Source organism: Gossypium arboreum, unplaced genomic scaffold, assembly GCF_025698485.1.
Source record: "Gossypium arboreum isolate Shixiya-1 unplaced genomic scaffold, ASM2569848v2 Contig00321, whole genome shotgun sequence".
Lineage (NCBI taxonomy): Eukaryota > Viridiplantae > Streptophyta > Magnoliopsida > Malvales > Malvaceae > Gossypium > Gossypium arboreum.
The window spans coordinates 1-18,513 of NW_026440437.1; the positions used below are offsets into that span (position 1 = coordinate 1).

Genomic DNA, 18,513 nt, shown 5'->3' on the forward strand with positions numbered 1-18,513 from the left:
CTTTCGTGCTAGCTAAAGCTTTTATGTCTGGTGGAGATCATATTCACGCTGGTACAGTGTAGGTAAACTTGAAGGAGAAAGGGACATAACTTTGGGCTTTGTTGATTTACTACGTGATGATTTTATTGAAAAGATCGAAGCCGTGGTATTTATTTCACTCAAGATTGGGTTTCTATGCCAGGTGTTCTGCCCGTAGCTTCGGGGGTATTCACGTTTGGCATATCCTGCTGACCGAGATCTTTGGAGATGATTCCATACTTCGGTGGAGGAACTTTAGGACACCCTTGGGGCACCGGGTGCTGTAGCTAATCGAGTAGCTTTAGAAGCATGTGTAAAGCTCGTAATGAGGGACGTGACCTTGCCCGCGAGGGTAATGAAATTATCCGCAGGCTAGCAAATGGAGTCCTGAACTGCTGCTGCTTGTGAAGTATGGAAGGCGATCAAATTTGAATTCGACGCAGTGGATAAATTAGATAAAGTGGAAAATGAGATAAACCAGCTTCATAAATCAAATTTGAATTCAAGCAATGGATACTTTTAATCCAGTAATTACTGTCGGTTTGTTGAATTGCAATTAAACTCGCCCAATCTTTTACTAAAGGTTGAGCCGATTCTATTATCTATATTTTTGATAGATATATTTTATCTGATATACAAGATCTTAAATACAAAATAAAAGACTAAACACAACTCAAATTTTCTCCTGGGTCCATAATTAATCCTTGTATGGATCCTTAGGATTGGTGTATTCTTTTCTATCCTATAACCACGGTTTCGGATCATGGATCAGCCAACATCACCTTCTTCTACCCATTTATTTGTCCTTTTGGCTCCGTGTTGGAATAAAACTTATTGTAAGTAGACGAGATTTTACGAAAAAGGTTCTTGATAGGAAAAAATTTCTTTTTCAATTTTTCAGTGCGGATTTTAACAACATGGAAATCACTTTTCTTTAAAATTGATATTTCTAATTCAAAAGAAAAAAAGCTCTATCCTTATATATAATGAACTGCTACTCTAGGTTCTCACAAAGAATCGTTTCTTTCAATATTCACTCATTGTTCGTTAATAACCCTAGTGATTGTATCTAGTATGCGTATTCTGATGGAAATAAAATATTCAATTGATTTTTCATCGAATGACTATTCATCTACTGTACTTTCATGGAAATAGAGGCAAAAAGCCTATGGAAAAATCATGGTTCAATTTGATCTTGTCTAAGGGAGAATTAGAATACAGATGTGGGCTAATAAATCAATGGATAGGCCTTGGTCCTGTTGAAAATACTCTGTAAAGAAGACCCGACTAAAATGATACGGATAAAAACATTCATGATTGTAGTGACAGCTCTAGTTATTACAGTAAGGTTGATCATTTGTTGACGTCAAAGACATTCAGAATTTCATTTCTGATGACACCTTTTTAATTAGGGAATAATCAGGACCGTTATTCCATATATTTTGATAGTGAAAATCAAATTTTGAGCTTAAAATGATCATTCTTTTTGAGTGAACTAGAAAGTTTTTTATAGTTATCATAATTCTAGTTATATGAATAATGGATCGAAAATGATGAGCCCTATCATTTTAACTTGTATGATAATGATACTAACTGTGGTTGGAATAATCACATTAATAGTTGTATTGACTCTTATCTTCGTTCTCAAATCTGTATTGATAGTTCCATTTTAAGTGGTAGTGACAATTCCAATGATAATTATATTTATAATTACATTTGCGGCGAAGGTGGAAATAGTAGTGAAGGCAAAATTTCGATATAATAACTCGTGAAAATGGTAATGATTTAACTCTAAAGAAAGTTCTAATGATCTCGATCTATACAAGGATTTGTGGGTTCAATGCGAATGAAAATTGTTATGGAGTAAATTATAAGAAATCGCTTAATTCAAAATGAATATTTGTGAACAATGTGGATATCATTTGAAAATGAGGAGTTCAGATAGAATCGAACTTTCGATTGATCCAGGCACTTGGGGTCCTATGGATGAAGACATGATCTCTCTGGATCCCATTGAATTTCAGTCTGAAGAAGAGCTTTATAAAGATCGTGATTTTTATCAAAGAAAGACAGGATTAACTGAGGCTATTCAAACAGGCACGGGTCAACTAAACGGTATTCCTATAGCAATCAGGGTTATGGATTTTCAGTTTATGGGGGGTATGGGATCTGTAGTAGGCGAAAAATCACCCGTTTGATCGAATATGCTACCAATAATTTTTACCTCTTATTCTAGTGTGTGCTTCCGGAGAACACGCATGCAAGAAAGGAAGTTTGAGCTTGATGCAAATGGCTAAAATATCTTCCGCTTTATATGATTATCAATCAAATAAAAAGTTATTTTATGTATCAATTCTTACATCTCCTACTACTGGTGGAGTGACTGCGAGTTTTGGTATGTTGGGGATATCATTATTGCTGAACCCAATGCCTATATTGCATTTGCGGGTAAAAAGTAATTGAGCAAACATTGAATAAAACAATACCGGAAGGTTCACAGGCGGCTGAATATTTATTCCATAAGGGTTTATTCGATCAATCGTACCACGTAATCCTTTAAAGGTGTTCTGGTGAGTTAGTTCAGCTCCACGGTTTTCCCTTTGAATCAAAATTCAATCAAGTAGAGTCTTAAGTGAAATTTTTTTTTTGTGTAGTGAAAAGGTAGTTAGTTAGTTTATCAGAATCAAAGTCAAAGCCCGCGTAATGGGCTTTGACTTTGTGTTCAAAAGGTTGTCGAAAAACAAATTATGTGGATAATTATTATTATCATTATCCGATATTACTAATGAGTAAACCTCTAGCAACAAGATAAAAAGCGAATTTTTCCTTCTGTGAAATGAAATTCGAATTTGGAGACAAATAAAACAATTTTATCCTCCTCTATTGCGTATGTATATAGAATTTAAATAGAGAAAAAATAGAATAGAAATATAGAGTTTTGCATCTTTCTATATCTCCCGAAAATTCTATTTTTACTAATAATCCCTGTTCTTGGATCGGATTCTAACGAATCGAATCTTTCGACAATTTGTAATAAACTCTTTCTTTATTAAATTCAAAAATGCAAATTAGAAGACAAGAACAATAGAATAATAAGAAAAGTAAGAATAAAGTAAGATAATAAAGAAAGTGGATTATCTTATCATATACATCTATTTTATTTGATTTAAAGATGGGCAGAGTCCTTTTATTTAATTCTACATTCCTTGCACTTATTAGATATCTGATAGAATTTTTGTCTTTGTATGTTTAAAAAAGCTTAAGATTTTTTAGATTCGATGGGGCCAAGACCAAATCTTATCTATTTTTTTCCAAGACTTAGATGTCATGGATACCTATTTAGTAGAATGTTAACTGTAACATCCATTACCCGAACCGAACATAAATGAAAAAAGCCCTCTTATGCATGCGTAAACATGGTATAGGGTTAAATGAATTATAGCAAGTGGATCGGTACCGAACGGATGTATGAAATTAAAGTCTATATATCTAGTAGATCCGTATGAGCACGATCCTTATAAAGGGGATGATTTTAGATCGAAAACAATTTGATGAATTCCTTCTAAAAGTTCATATCAAAATAGTACTAGTTGATGAGGAGTTACTTCCGGAAACAAAAAAAGTAAAGTCGAATTTTTTTGGTTATTCTCTCAATTCGAATAAAATGCAACTGGATCTAGTATGTATGAGTTGGCGATCAGAATCTATATGGATAGAATTTATAGTGGGATCTCGAAAAACAAGCAATTTTTGCTGGGCCTTTATCCTTTTTTTTGGTTCATTAGGGTTTTTATTAGTTGGAACTTCTAGTTATCTTGGTAGGAATTTGATATCTTTATTTCCGTCTCAACAAATAGTTTTTTTCCACAAGGAATCGTGATGTCTTTCTATGGGATCACAGGCCTCTTTATTAGTTCCTATTTGTGGTGCACAATTTTTTGGAATATGAGGCAGTGGTTATGATCGATTCGATAGAAAGGAGGAATAATCTGTATTTTTCGTTGGGGTTTTCCTGGAAAAAATCGTCGCATCTTTCTACGATTCCTTATGAAAGAATATTCAGTCCATCAGAATAGAAGTTAAAGAGGGTATTTATGCTCGTCGTGTCCTTTATATGAAATCAGAGGCCAGGGGCCGTTCCCTTGACTCGTACTGATGAGAATTTGACTCCGCGAAATTGAACAAAAAAGCTGCTGAATTGGCCTATTTTTTGCGTGTACCGATTGAAGTCTTTGAAATGAATTGCAGAATAAAAGCTTTCTCGCCGGGAGGAAAAAGCTCAATCCAAGAATCCTCTTTTTTCTATAGCAGAACTAAACTGAAGTTTCTTCAGAATGCCCATTCAAACCAAAGCGGATGTATACGGAAGAGTCATAACATAAAAACAGTTTTTTTGTCACAAAAATAGTTTTTTATGCGTCTGTAAATGTAAAACCGCTCAACTTAATTCAGTAACAAAATAAGCAAGAAATCGAAATACTGGATTCATCTCATATATCAAATCGAAATAAAGACTTTCGCTTTTTATTTGCAATATTTGGAGTTGATACGTTAGATACAGATAGATCATATCTTGTAAATTTTCTCTACTTTTCTTTTCTCAATCGGCCCCTCCCCTTTTATCCTTTCTTTTGTGCTCCTTAAGAACTAAAGAACTAAACAAGTGGATTTCTTTCTTATAACATAATGATAAACGTAATGATAACTTTTCTGTCTTTTTTTGTCACTCATTTTGATCAGCATAATATTTTTCCTAATTTTTTCAATTATTGCTGGACTCTAGACTATATATAGTTTAGATAACCCGCGAAAATTTTCGACATATTTGATTGCGATCTTGATATAGACAGGGCGCTCCTTCGTCTCAAAATCTGAATAGAACAATCTTTATTATTTGAAGCGGTTCTTTCGGGCAGTTATCAAAAAGGGGCAATTGCTTCGAATTTGATCAATTGAGATATATGGAAACAAAACAATATAACAATAATATATATATTTCATTCGAATTCAAAGTGGATTCTTATTTTCTATATTCTGTATTCTTTTAGATTCAATTAGATTCAAGGGCTAAGCACTGAATCAAAAAAAACAGAGAATAGATTCATGGGCCCTACTTTATAATATAATGAAAGGCATGCTTGATAGAAAGATTAGATCACATAAAGTCAACGAATGAGGTGGGTTCATTAACAACTCACAGATGAAAAATGGCAAAAAAAGCATTCACTCCCCTTCTATATCTTGCATCTATAGTATTTTTGCCCTGGTGGATCTCTCTCTCATTTAATAAAGTCTGAAATCTTGGATTACTAATTGGTGGGATACTAGGCAATCCGAAACTTTTTGAATGATATTCAAGAAAGAGTATTCTAGAACAATTCATAGAAGTAGAGGAACTCTTCCTGTTGGACGAAATGATAAAAAGAATGCCCGGAAACACATCTACAAAAGCTTCGTATAGGAATCCAAAAAGAAACGATCCAATTGATCAAGCTGCACAATGAGGATCATATCCATACGATTTTGCACTTCTCGACCAATCTAATCTGTTTCGTTATTCTAAGTGGTTATTCTATTTTGGGGAATGAAGAACTTCTTATTCTTAACTCTTGGGTTCAAGAATTCCTATATAATTTAAGCGACACAATAAAAGCTTTTTCTATTCTTTTATTAACAGATTTATGTATAGGATTTCATTCCTTACGGTTGGGAACTAATGATTGGCTCTATATACAAAGATTTTGGATTTGCTCATAATGATCAAATTATATCTGGTCTTGTTTCTACTTTTCCAGTCATTCTAGATACAATTTTAAAATATTGGATCTTTCGTTATTTAAATCGTGTATCTCCGTCACTTGTAGTTATTTATCATTCAATGAATGACTGAAAAATGATTCACGGATTCAATTAGAATCTTTCTTACTTTCGAGATAAGCAAAGCATGCAAAGTCGTACTTACTTTACTCTTTCTACCCATCAGGAGAATACAATTTCTCCTCTGTTTCAGTCATTTTTTTTTTTCAGTTTTCAGTAAAAGTAAATAGCAGAATCGTGGCTAGGGAACTATACTAGTGACCTACCTAATTTTATTGTAGAAATTTTCGGGATCAATGATTGGACCATGCAAACTAGAAATACTTTTTCTTGGATAAAGGAGGAGATTACTCGATCCATTTCCGTATCGCTCATGATCTATATAATAACCGGGGCTTCCATTTCAAATGCATATCCCATTTTTGCGCAGCAGGGGTATGAAAATCCACGAAGCAACTGGGCGTATTGTATGTGCCAATTGCCATTTAGCGAATAAACCCGTGGATATTGAGGTTCCACAAGCGGTACTTCCTGATACTGTATTTGAAGCGGTTGTTAGAATTCCTTATGATATGCAACTGAAACAAGTTCTTGCTAATGGTAAGAAAGGGGCTTTGAATGTGGGTGCTGTTCTTATTTTACCAGAGGGGTTTGAGTTAGCCCCGCCTGATCGTATTCCTTGAGATGAAAGAAAAGATAGGCAATCTGTCTTTTCAGAACTACCGCCCACTAAGAAAAATATTCTTGTGATAGGTCCTGTTCCTGGTAAAAAATATAGTGAAATCACCTTTCCTATTCTTTCCCCAGACCCTGCTAGTAATAAGGATGCTCATTTCTTAAAATATCCCATATACGTAGGCGGAAACAGGGAAGGGCCAGATTTATCCGACAGGAACAAAAGTAACAATACTGTTTATAATGCTACGGCAACAGGTATAGTAAGCAAAATCATACGAAAAGAAAAAGGGTACGAAATAACCATAACGGATGCCTTGGATGGACATCAAGTGGTTGATATTATCCCCCCAGGACCAGAACTTCTTGTTTCAGAGGGTGAATCTATCAAACTCGATCAACCATTAACAATTAATCCTAATGTGGGTGGATTTGGTCAGGGGGATGCAGAAATAGTACTTCAAGACCACTACGCGTCCAAGGTCTTTTGTTCTTCTTGGCATCTATTGTTTTTGCACAAATCTTTTGGTTCTTAAAAGAAACAGTTTGAGAAGGTTCAAGTGTCCGAAATGAATTTCTAGATCTGTGGATTTATCAACATCAAATTTGTAAAAAAGAACAAATTATTCCTGGCAATTAGGTTAGGTATAATGAAAAAAGGGATGAAAAGTCTTTTGCTTGTTTCTATTCTTTCTCTAGGAATTGCTTTTACCGCATTCAAAATTCAAAACAAAATATGTATATTGTGAAGAAGACTATTTGTCTTTACCTCTTTTTTCTTTTTCAATCTAAATTGGACTAAATTGGGGGGTGTAATTATATTCCTATTGTCAGTGTCAGATTTAAATGTTACAGAATAGGTTTTGTTTTCTAAATTCAATTTGAGTAGATACTAAACATAAGATAAGTAAGTGGAGAATAGAAAGGAAGGATAAATTAAATGAGGGGAACAAATAATTACAGGGAGTATTCTTCGTCTTTCTAGCCTTCGACACAAGAAAAGGTGTGTAAAATTCCTTTTCTTGTGTCGAAATAATCTAACAATTCAGGACCCGTTCGTCAAAGATTTCTATTCTTAGTTTCGATTTTCCAGATTTTTCAGAACCCTTTATTTTTCGATTTACTTATAATAGAATAAGTAATAAGGATAATATAATAAGTATAAAATAAGTCGAAATAAGTATAATATACTAAGTAATGGACAACCAAAAAAAATAGAAGGAATCCTTACCGATTTTTTGATAAAATAGAATCAAGGCGATAAACTTATAAAATAATTTCAAACTTTGATGAAATACTAAAATAAATCGAGTAAGGTTAGACTAGTCTAGAAAAGGTTTGAATCTGGTCGACAGAAAAAAAAAGAAATATTAAATATATATTGTATTGTGTCATCCAATTGAGTGATTCCTTTTTTTCTTCTAACCTTGAAAGTATCGATAGATACTATCGAAGAGCAGATGCTATGAATCAATTAATTGAAATTGAGTTCATTTTTCAAAAAAATCATCGGAAAAAGTGATCCATTTGTTGTCATTTATACGACCAAAATATTATGATCATGATCATTAAGAATTCAACGGGACCCTTCCTCGCGAATCAGACAAAGAAAGAGGAGGCGGGCCCCGTTGAGTTCTTACACTTTCATGCCTATAACTTAGTTCGTCCCATTATCCATTATTCCATATTACAGGGACGAACCCAATCCAGAATATGAACCATAAAAGAAAATACCTATTAAACCGATCACAGGAATACCAGTTACCGTACCTATTATCCAAGAGGAATCCTTCCAGTAGTATCGGCCATTTATCCCGCTTCCCTCCGCATTTCATCAAGTGGTCATGCTAAAGACATAAACAGTCATAGATAATTATGAGATACAATCCTTCCGAATGGGATAAGAGAATTCCTACTATTATTTAGTATTCTACTACTCTTTTTTTTTCTTAATTGAAGAAATAATTGGAAAATAAAACAGCAAGTACAAAAATGAGTAATAACCCCCAGTAGAGACTGGTACGATTCAATTCAACATTTTGTTCGTTCGGGTTTGATTGTGTCATAGCTCTATAATTAATTCGAATTAGGTTTATCGTTGGATGAACTGCATTGCTGATATTGACCCCAAAAAAGAAACGGTAGGTACAGCTAGTCCGTGAACAGCCAACCATCGCACTGTAAAAATTGGATAGGTTCGATCTATGGTCATTGGGTCCTCCTAAAAAGATCTACTAAATTCATCGAGTTGTTCCAAAGAATCAAAACGGCCAGTTATTAATGGAATTCCTTGTCGGCTCTCTGTAAAATACTCGTTTGGACGAGGGCTTCCAAACACATCATAAGCTAAACCTGTGCTGACGAATAACCAACCCGCGATGAATAGGGAAGGTATAGTAATACTATGAATGACCCAGTATCGAATACTGGTAATAATATCAGCAAAAGAACGTTCTCCTGTGCTTCCAGACATGCCGAGCTCCACATATTCTTGTAGGGATCGATTCCGTAAAAGATGGGATCAGTAAATGGAATTCACCGAAACTAAATCTTTGTGAGATCGTCAATATTGTACCAAAGGTATTTTTAGAGTATACCGAATCAGTATAGCTATCCTTCTTCTGACACAGCAACGCAATTTCAAACAGTATATCGACGTGAAGTGCTAGATAATTTCTTTCTTCTTCTTGCTTGTCGATGTATAACCAGGTATCATGCAATAGAAAATTCCTCAAATTCCTGGAGGTATTGGCTTGGGCCTAGAAACGGAAGATCAGGTAACCCGTGAATCCAACGAGTTGGTTTATAATAATTCATGAAGGAAATTATCATATTTCCGCAAGTCAATTAGATGCGAAATATAAAAATTGACTTTTTTTCGTAGTTGCACAAGAGGTTTTGTTTTTTGTTGGAAGCCCTCTTTTTTTTTTATTTTATTTTAAGGAATTGCTTAGTCGTCTAGTAACAAGTAAGAGTAGTCGTTAGATATAGATAAAAAAAAAAGAGCAAGGAATAAAAAAAAATTCTACTAATCAATATTTGTGAGGCGGCCTTTCTTGTATTCTTGTATTAGATCCAAAGGTTTTTTCTTGACCTAACTACAAAGATGATGAATCGATTTCTTTTTCTTTTCTACTCTTGTCCTGCCGCTCTATTTTTGTGAATACCATTTATAATGATTGATGAAGCAAAAAATTTCAATTGAACTTATTATTTCAATTGGTATTTTGCTTATCCCCTCTCGTTTAAAAAAATTGAAACTTAGGTAAGTGCTTTATAAACATATGTATAAAAGAACATATTTCATTTAGCTCCTTCATGCCTACTATAACTAGTTATTTCGGTTTTTACTAGCGGCTTTAACTATAACCTCAGCTTTATTTATTGGTCTGAGTAAGATACGACTTATTTGAAAATTAATTCAATGAACGAACAATTCATAAAAACAAAGCTTTCTGCCCTATTCCATATATTCTATAGCTCCTTACCGTGTTAATTATCAATTATTAGGTATTGATATTCATGGGCAATAGAAATTAATATTTAGGGATAGATATTACCTTTCTTTTTCTCCTTTCAAATAAATTGAAATGATTGAAGTTTTTCTATTTGGAATCGTCTTAGGTCTAATTCCTATTACTTTGGCTGGATTATTCGTAACCGCATATTTACAATACAGACGTGGTGATCAGTTGGACCTTTGATTAATTAACATACCCTTTTTTTGACTGACCCCTTTAATTCTTAAATTTTTTAATTTCAATTTATTTAATAATTTGAATTTAATAATTTAATCCAAGGAGGTCAAATTCGAATTGCTGTTCAATTTTTTTTTTCAGTTCGGTGTAATTTTCGACCTAACAAGAGCGGAATCGCGCTCTGTAGGATTTGAACCTACGACATTGGGTTTTGGAGACCCACGTTCTACCGAACTGAACTAAGAGCGCTTTCTTAATAAATAAGACTGTAAAAAAGAGGATTCTTTTATTTTATAACCCCAATACATCGCACAACTATACTATCATATATCATATATAATATGAAAACGATAGATTATGTATGCTTAATTTTAATCAATCTAAAACGACTCCCTCGTTACTGCTCAAAGGAGAAGTAATAGGTAGGGATGACAGGATTTGAACCCGTGACATTTTGTACCCAAAACAAACGCGCTACCAAGCTGCGCTACATCCCTTTCAATTGGCCTACAATGTCATTGTAGAGAATCCTGTCTTGTTTTCCACACCTTATTTCATCTATTGATATACAAAACGGATCTTTCCATTTCCTCTTTTGGTCTCATATCATATAACAACCATATAATGAATAATAAATGAATATTTTTGGCGGGAATTCTCAGGCGGAAAGGGACCTATTTTGTTTTGCTGTTTTAAGAAAGGAAAATCTTATCTATCGAATCATTGTACATTTAAATTTGAATTTTGAATTAGGAATTCCAGGTACAAATAGACAAATCCAAGTGGTCTTTAACCACACATACATGCGATTATATATGTATTACCATAATGTAATACGATAAAGAAGGAGGATTTTAAATGCGAGATCTAAAAACATATCTTTCCGTAGCACCGGTACTAAGTACTCTCTGGTTCGGTTCTTTAGCGGGTTTATTGATAGAGATCAATCGTTTCTTCCCGGATGCGTTAACATTCCCTTTTTTTTAATTCGAGTTATTGTCGCGGGACGGGGCGAAAAAGATTAGATCGAGATACAATCAAATATCTGTGACTACTCTCTCGCCCCCCCCCTTTTTTAGTTTTTTTTTAGAATTAGATAAGAATTAGATAAAATAAATAAGGAAGGTAGAACGAAAAAAGTGGATTCAACCTCACCGAAACTCGGGTTCAAGCTCCAATTAAATTACTAGTAGAGCGAAAAGAGAAATGTGGCTGGAACAACAGTATCCTACAAGATACTTAAAGAAAATACCGTACGGTGGTTTGATTCTAAATAGAGTTCGAAATCGTTGTATTACTTATTCTTATTATTTACTATAAATCTATATTGATTTACTATATTGATTACAACAAAATCTTTCAAGATTTGGTTTGAGTTAACAACTTTTATTTCTTTTTCATTCCTTTCTTCTTCGCTTTTGATCGGAAAATAGAAAAGTTGGGTGAATTAAAAACTCAAAGGAGGTTCATGGCCAAGAGTAAAGATGTCCGAGTAACGATTATTTTGGAATGTACCAGTTGTGTTCGAAACGGCGTTAATAAGGAATCAACGGGTATTTCCAGGTATATTACTCAAAAATCGACACAATACATGAGTCGATTGGAATTGAAGAAATTCTGTCCTTATTGTTACAAACATACAATTCACGGGGAGATAAAGAAATAAATCGAATCAAGTGCTCGTATGTCACCACTTCCCGAGAATATGAAAATATGACATTAGGTATATAATATATTAAGTATATAATTAGTTATATAACGCATATTTTCTTTCTATATTATTAATATTATTTATTTAAATATTATTAATATATTTTAATTTATATATATTTAAATTATATATTGAAATGATAAATAATAATAAAATAAACAATACAATAATAAAATAAACAAACCAAATCCTATTTATTATATTAATTCTATAATTTGAATTTTCAAAATAGGATTTTAGAAATAGAGATAGGGATAGGATTCTTTTTAGAAATATTAGAAATAAGGAATAAAGAAATCATGGATAAATCCAAGCGACTCTTTCTTAAATCCAAGCGATCTTTTCGTAGGCGTTTGCCCCCGATCCAATCGGGGGATCGAATTGATTATAGAAACATGAGTTTAATTAGTCGATTTATTAGTGAACAAGGAAAAATATTATCTAGGCGAGTAAATAGATTGACCTTAAAACAACAACGATTAATTACTATTGCTATAAAACAAGCTCGTATTTTATCTTCGTTACCCTTTCTTAATAATGAAACAGTTTGAAAGAAGCGAGTCGACCACTAGAACTACTGCTCTTAGAACCAGAAATAAATAGGCTTACCCCTTCAAAAGAATCGAATCCGGTTGGGGAAGAAAAAAAATATTTTTTTTATTGAGCGTCTTCGCTCATCTTGTTTTGATGACCTTATCAGAATCAGAAATTTTTATCATATTAATTTCTACTCTACCTTCCCCGAGTTCATTCTCGAGGGAACCCCATTTCATTTAAAGCATTTCGTTGGATTCCTTCCGATCTCCTTATTTTCTAATCTCGTTGGAAATCATATAAAGACAATTCCTATTTGAGATAGCTATTTGTGCAAGTATTTTACGATTCAGAAGCAACTGTTTCTTGTACAGATTGTGTATTAATCGACTATAACTATAGGATACCCCACCCACGAATTACTGCATTTATTCGAGTGATCCACAAACGACGAAAATCCCTTTTTTTCCTATCTCTATCCCGATGAGCCGAAACCAAAGCTCTTATTCTTTGTTGAGTAATAGTTCGAGTAAGTCTTGAATGAGCCCCCCGAAAGCTTGATGCAAATAAACTAATTTTTTTTCGACGTCTACGAGCTATATATCCCCGTTTAATTCTGGTCATTGAATAAAAGAAATTTTGATGAATAACTAATTCTTTCTTTCAGTTATTCTTTTCTAGTCTATTAATAACAAAACGGATTCTTCCAATGTATAAAATAAAAATTCCAATGGCTTTTGCTACTCTAACCGTCCCGACCACGATTTTTCCTTTTTTCTAGGCATTTCATTTCGCCTTGAAATAAGAAATTGTATTGATACTAGGTATCAAAAAAAGCATATTAACTAAAATAAAGGAGTAAATAGAAATGGATAAATAAATAGTGGGTTCCATCGTTTCTATGGTTACTTCTTAAACGGTGAGGTCCTCTCTATACACCGGAGCTCATTCCTTCATTTAATTGGTAACTTGTACAGTTCACACTCTTCAGCTCTACTCATAAATTTTCCAGTAATAGATCTTTCACAACGAGATCTATCTTATACAGTAACGGTATGTAAGGATGAGGATTAATTGGGCAGCTGACCCTGTTAGTCCGTTCTTTGCAAGAGTCGAAGCATAATCTTTTTGCTTTTTAAATAGGATTTTCCCCGCTTAATGGATAAGCATTTGCTACCAATGGGGAATTTTTTCTCATCTTAAATTCTAAGATTGGATTTGCGCCAATGGAAACCATAAATTTCATACACAATAGAAGGATATGGTAGATCTAGCTTTTTTAGATAGTGAACGGACGAACCCCATTCTATTCACTGGTACGGATCGTTGATACTGAAAAAGTTGTTTCTTTTTTCTCAGCCCATGATCTGAACAAGTCGCACATACACCCTAGTACATGTTCCTCGGCGCTGAGGACATCCCCAAAAACGGGATTTCGTGACATTTCTAATTGGCTGTCTTGCATTTCTAATAAGTTGTTTAATAGTTGGCATACTGAATTATATACATAATAGACTGGTTTAGATCGATCCTAACCAGATGATTCTGAATTACTTCTTTTTCTATTTAATAGATTAATAAAATATTAACCCCTTAGGCTTTGGAAGCTTAAGTTGAAGGAAAGGAAGAAGAGGATTAAATCAATCTTAATTAAATTGTGGATTGGTGTTAAATCGTTGCTATTGCTATTTGTTATTTAACTTATTTAACTGCTACAAGATCCACAATTCCATGAGCTTGGGCTTCTGTTGCTGACATAAAACATCTCTTTCCATGTCTTCGGATACAACCGCATGGGGCTTGCCCGTTCTTTGTACATAAACCCTTGTGAGGCTTTCATGAAGAAGTTTCAGTAGTTCTTCCGCTTCAGGATAAATTCTCCTGTTTGTGCCTCATAAAAAGAACTAGCAGGTTGATGGATCATTACCCTGATGATATAACATAATAAAAGTTCTTCTAACTCACATAATGAGGCGAGAAGAATAGCTAAAAATAGCTAAGAATAATAAGAAAAAGATAGAATTGAACAACCGTACAGGCATTTTTTGTGCATTGCATACGGCTTTAATGGAATTCTCTTTTTCTTTCATCGAAAAAAAGAAAAGAGAAAATAGAAGGCGTCTATTAGACCCAGATCACTAAATAATCCAATTACCACTTTTTTTTTTTTTTTCGGAAAAGTTCAAAAATACTATGATGGCTCCGTTGCTTTATATATTTATTTCGTCTGTGATTCAGCAATCCCAAAGTTTCTTTTTTTTCAAAAAAGAAAGAAAAAAAATAGTCTTTTTTTTCGTACTCTTTTATTTTATAACATAAATATTGTTATAAATATTGTTAATAGCCTCTGGTGTGAAAAGAAAAAAAAAGTTTGTGACGCTGAGATGGGCACGAAAGCTAAGATAAAATTGGAAATGCCCTTTCTCTCATACTACTCTTTCGATACATAATCTAATGTTTGAAAAAAAAGAAATCAAAAAAAAATATCATATCAATTCGAAGTGCCGTGCTATTATTACTTACTAATTCATATTTCATATGGCGAAGGCATAGTCTTCTTTTCTTTCCATCAAATAAAAAAACTCATTGGCGCCGAGCGTGAGGAATGCTAGACGTTTGGTAATTTCTCCTCCGGCCAGGAGAAAAGATCCCATTAAAACAGCCAATCCCATGCATATTGTATGCACATCTGGTTGCACAAATTGCATAGTATCATAAATAAGCTTCTCCGGTATTACCCATCCGCCAGGAGAGTTTATAAACAAATACAGATCTTTGGTATCATTCTCTATACTGAGAATATACCATAAGACCAATAAGTTGATTCGAGATCTCGCTATCAACCTCTTGGCCTAAAAAAGTAATCTTTCTCGATAAAGTCGGTTGATTAGGATAAAATTGTATCCCTTAGTAGCCGTACAGGCACCTTTTTGATACATACAGTTCAACAAAATTGCGAAAAAAAAAATCAATGTGAATTCCAGCCATCCTTCGTTTTTTCTAGTGTGCCTTTTCTAACTTCTAATTTCTAACGAAGGGCTTTTTCTTACATTTTTAAATAAAATGAAATTAAAAGAAAGATAAGTTTTGGCCCCGTTTTTCCTATAATCTATAATATAGAAAATTCGCTAAACTTATCGCACAAACTTTTCATTGATCTATTTTTTTCATTGGATTCAATCAAATCACGATGTCATTTTCTTGTTCTGAATGGGTTTCATCAATTTTTTATTCAATTTTTTTTAGGTTTATGCTCTACTCCGAGTAAAGATCCGCCTGATTTTGATTTGCACATATAGACAAATGACCCAATACCACATCTTTGCTATGATTTCATTTCCTTTTTATTTTAATTCCTTTTCTTTCATGTTTTTCCGCAAATATTCAACGTATTTCTCATATTATTCGATTGATTAATAGTTTGAAATCGTTCTTATTTCTATTCGAATTTGTAAATAAAAAGATTTATGATTATGATATAGGTGGTAATCATAAATGTATTACCAATTGGGTTTTTCTAAGCAGAGCCTGGATGCTTCATTTTCGGTCCAGCCAAATGACCATAAATCATTCTAATTGAAAATAATCTGGATACCCCAAAAAAAATGAAATGGATCTCTAATGCACTTCATTACACTTCACGCTACAAATTTGATAATTCAATCAATCTTTTTGGGCGAAACAGAGGATATCTCGATCGGGCGAGAGAACAGGGGAATCCCATATGACCCAATATATTTGACAAGTCGCACTATACGTCAACCCAAACTGCATCTTCCTCTCGGATTTCGAAAAGGAACTTTTGGAACACCAATAGGCATTAAAGGAAAAGAATTAAATACTATATTTCACTTTGATCTGGAAGCGTAATAATGGTCTTAATAATATTGGCCTCATATTTTATACATAGATAGAATAAGGCCATAAAATATAAAATAAAGAAAGACAGAATGAATGAAGAATTCTTACCAATAGGTCCTTTGAATGATGAACAAATAGGGATACGTTCATTCATAAAAATAGGATCAACCCCATTGCGTATTGATACTTATCGGGTATAGAATAGATCTGCTTCTCTTTCTTCTGGCGAATTCTTCCCTTAATTACTAATGGAATAGAACAAATATTAATCCTTTCTCCGAAAGAATCCACCCAAAGGGAGGTATTCAATGCAATAAAGTTACATAGTGTCTATTTTCGTTGATAAAGGGTATTTCCATGGGTTTGCCTTGGTATCGTGTTCATACTGTCGTATTGAATGATCCCGGTCGCTTGCTTTCTGTTCATATAATGCATACGGCTCTGGTTGCTGGTTGGGCCGGTTCAATGGCTCTATATGAATTAGCCGTTTTTGATCCCTCCGATCCCGTTCTTGATCCAATGTGGAGACAAGGTATGTTCGTTATACCCTTCATGACTCGTTTAGGAATAACCAATTCATGGGGCGGTTGGAGTATTACAGGGGGGACTATAACAAATCCGGGTATTTGGAGTTACGAAGGTGTGGCCGGAGCACATATTGTGTTTTCTGGCTTGTGCTTCTTGGCAGCTATCTGGCATTGGGTATATTGGGATCTAGAAATTTTTTGTGATGAGCGCACAGAAAAACCTTCTTTGGATTTGCCCAGATTTTTGGAATTCATTTATTTCTCTCAGGAGTGGCTTGCTTTGGCTGGCGCATTTCATGTAACAGGATTATGGTCCTGGAATATGGGTGTCGGACCCTTATGGACTAACTGGCAAGGTCAACCTGTAAATCCGGCGTGGGGCGTGGAAGGTTTTGATCCTTTTGTTCCAGGAGGAATAAGCCTCTCATCATATTGCAGCAGGGGACATTGGGCATATTGGCAGGCTTATTCCATCTTAGTGTCCGCCCGCCCCAACGTTTATACAAAGGATTACGTATGGGAAATATTGAAACCAAATCCTTTCAGTAGTATAGCTGCTGTCTTTTTGCAGCTTTTGTTGTTGCCGGAACTATGTGGTATGGTTCAGCAACTACCCCCATCAGGTATTTGGTCCTACTCGTTATCAATGGGATCAAGGATACTTCCAGCAAGAAATATATCGAAGGGTTAGTGCTGGGTTGTAAAAAAATCAAAGTTTATCAGAAGCTTGGTCTAAAATTCTGAAAAATTAGCTTTTATGATTACATTGGCAATAATCGGCAAAGGAGGATTATTCAGAGCGGGTTCAATGGACAACGGAGATGGAATAGCCGTTGGGTGGTTAGGAGCACCCTATCTTTAGAGATAAAGACGGGCGTGAACTTTTTGTACGTCGTATGCCTACTTTTTTTGAAACATTTCCGGTTGTTTTGGTAGACGGAGACGGAATTGTTAGAGCGGATGTCCCTTTTAGAAGGGCAGAATCAAAGTATAGTGTCGAACAAGTAGGTGTAACTGTTGAGTTCTATGGCGGCAGACTCAATGGAGTGAGTTATAGTGATCCTGCTACTGTGAAAAAATATGCTAGAACGTGCTCAATTGGGTGAAAGTACTGCGTTAGATCGTGCTACTTTGAAATCCGATGGTGTTTTTCGTAGCTTGTCCGAGGGTTAGTTTACTTTTGGGCATACTTCGTTTGCCTTGCTTCTTCTTCGGACACATTTGGCATGGTGCTAGAACCCTGTTCAGAGATGTTTTGCCGGTATTGATCCAGATTTGGATGCTCAAGTGGAATTTGGAACATTCAAAACTTGGAAGCAACTTCTAAGAAGACAAGTAGTCTGATGCAGATTGCTTTGTTATTTTTGCTTCTACTTCTATCTGTGATTTGCCATAGGCTGCTGGAAAATCTTGATTTAAATCGCTGCCTTTTCTTTGATTCTTGTTCTTTCTTTATTCAGGAGATGATTCCAAATAAGCAGGTACGGAAGCTATAATTGTAAACCACGATCGAATTTATGGAAGCATTGGTTTATACATTCCTCTTAGTATCTACTCTAGGGATAATTTTTTTCGCTATCTTTTTTCGAGAACCGCCTAAAATTCTAACTAAAAAAATGAAATGATTTTTCATTATCTCAATTGAAGTAATGAGCCTCCCAATATTGGGAGG

General features: G+C 34.3%; 2 non-coding genes and 3 pseudogenes across 2 annotated transcripts; 3 read left to right on the top strand and 2 right to left on the bottom strand.

Moving 5' to 3' along the window:
• Positions 1–1,138: 1,138 nt before the first annotated feature.
• On the top strand, positions 1,139–2,642 carry LOC128288899 (acetyl-coenzyme A carboxylase carboxyl transferase subunit beta, chloroplastic-like; annotated as a pseudogene).
• Positions 2,643–5,725: 3,083 nt separating this feature from the next.
• Positions 5,726–7,477, top strand: LOC128288903 (cytochrome f-like; annotated as a pseudogene).
• Positions 7,478–10,383: 2,906 nt separating this feature from the next.
• Positions 10,384–10,457, bottom strand: TRNAW-CCA (transfer RNA tryptophan (anticodon CCA)). The gene has a single exon. It is a non-coding gene; the product is annotated as a tRNA-Trp (tRNA).
• A 174-nt stretch (positions 10,458–10,631) lies between these two features.
• Positions 10,632–10,705, bottom strand: TRNAP-UGG (transfer RNA proline (anticodon UGG)). Its single transcript has one exon. It is a non-coding gene; the product is annotated as a tRNA-Pro (tRNA).
• Positions 10,706–16,660: 5,955 nt separating this feature from the next.
• On the top strand, positions 16,661–18,185 carry LOC128288900 (photosystem II CP47 reaction center protein-like; annotated as a pseudogene).
• Positions 18,186–18,513: the final 328 nt, after the last annotated feature.